The following is a 1964-nucleotide window of genomic DNA, read 5'->3' on the forward strand; positions in this document are numbered from 1 at the left end:
GTGGATGTGGAGCAGTCACCTCCCACTTTTTATGACCTCACAAGTTTAACAGGGCAGACCCGGGTTCAGCGTGAACGGGGCTGACCCAGAAATAACCCGGATCAAAGGTGTAGTGTAAACGGGGTCTTTGGTGGAAAATGGATATGAGATTACTTTGATATCCATAGTATGAGAAGCTGTTTCTGTATTCTCACTGCCTGAGGCTTTGTGTCACTGCTCATCCTACTTCGATTTCCTTGTACATAGGTGAAGAGGCAAACCGTCACTGCGATGGTGTGAGGACCATCTTATATTGTTGTGCATTTTTTATCTGTGCCCATTTAATTGATGTCAATGCCAAATGAGCCTCTACATCGGGGGTTCCCAACCATGGTCCTCAAGGCACAAAAACAATCCAGGTTTTAAGGATAGCCGGACTTGAGCACAGGCGTCCTAATTAGTGCCTCAGTTATTTTGATTTAACCATTTGTGCTCAACCATGGAAATCCCTAAAACCTGGACTGTTAGTGTGCCTTGAGGACAGAGGTTGGGAAACACTGCCGTCTGACCTTCTAATGCTGACTCGACTTGTTCTTGCTTCTAATTGCTGTAATCACAACTAATTCTATGTCTCTAAACGAATTCTGCTTAAACTGAACTTGGCCTGTTTTTCATATGCAGAGTTCAGGGGTGGCAGAAAACAAATGGCAGAGGGTAGATTCTGCACAGAACTTTCTCATTTTAGTCACATTTGTATAGACCAACCATAGATAATCATTACAAAATAATATTATTAAATGATGTTTGTTGGTGGTGCTCCCATAGCCCAAAAAACGGTATACACAAAAGAGAAAAAGAAAAAAGTAGGGCTAATTGCTGGGGCACTCTTTGATTATAGATACAATTAAAATGTAATTTTTATTATATATAAATAAGATGTATGACACCATATATCACCGCAAGGTTATGCTAATGTAAATTAACCTTGTTTGAAAACAGAGTCTAGAGGTAATCCTCTGGCGAAATATTAACAAAGTTCCATTCCAATGGGTATGCAATGATAATGGTAAACAAGAATTGCAATGTTTTAACCATAAATAGATGTGACAGACAGGAGTGTAGTTATGGTGCTCTGCCAATCGTTGCTAAAATCCCATATATTCCTCTTTTAACCTACAACACCTGGTATTCCCTAGAGGTCTCCCATCCAGGTACTAGCCAGGCCCCTCACCATTTGGCTTCCAAGATCAGACGAGATTGGGCAATCTAGTGATGTATGGTTGTAGGGATAGTCAGATAGGGAGATGTAGGTTATCGCCAGTGCCAGATTAATGTCCACATGGGCCTGGAGCTGAAATTTATGAAGGGCCTAATGTGTGTCGCCAGGGCGGTGTGACCAGTGTTGTGTGGGTGTGGTCTACACAGGTGGTGTGGCCAGTGCTCCTGAGTGCCGCCTTCGTTTGCCTCATGTATGTTTGTATATATATGTATATATACACACACACACACACAGTATATACGCACACATGGTGGAAGCTAGGCTTTCTGTCACCTGAGGCAAAGACTCAGCTTGGCATCCCCACCCATTGGATAGTAGTAACTTCACTGCTTGAATACAGACGTCAGCATTGTAATTGTAATCTAATACCTCTTTTCCACTGCCCAAAATACCTGGGTTATTGCCGTGTCAACCCGGGCAGCGGTTCAGAGGAAAAGGGTCCTAGGAGGCTGTAATCTCTCTCTGCCCGGTGACAGCTGTCACAGACAGCCTCCCAAATGACAGCCCCCACCAGGAAGGACCCCCTCCCCTGGTCCCCGGTTCGCTCCGGTCCGGCATTCAGGGTGGAGTTTCCGGGACTTAGTTATGCCGTCATCGCCAAGCGCCAGCACAGCACCCGGGTGCAGTGTGAACGGAATCGACCGGGTCAACGCCATAATGGAGAAGGGGTAAATCCCGCATCTGACCCGGCTTGGAACCGTGTTCC

General features: G+C 45.2%; 1 pseudogene; it reads right to left on the reverse strand.

The window, feature by feature from the left end:
• Positions 1-1149: 1149 nt before the first annotated feature.
• LOC148501214 (5S ribosomal RNA) lies at positions 1150-1267 on the reverse strand (annotated as a pseudogene).
• Positions 1268-1964: the final 697 nt, after the last annotated feature.

Source organism: Taudactylus pleione, unplaced genomic scaffold, assembly GCF_031769625.1.
Source record: "Taudactylus pleione unplaced genomic scaffold, aTauple2 ptg000525l, whole genome shotgun sequence".
NCBI lineage: Eukaryota > Metazoa > Chordata > Amphibia > Anura > Myobatrachidae > Taudactylus > Taudactylus pleione.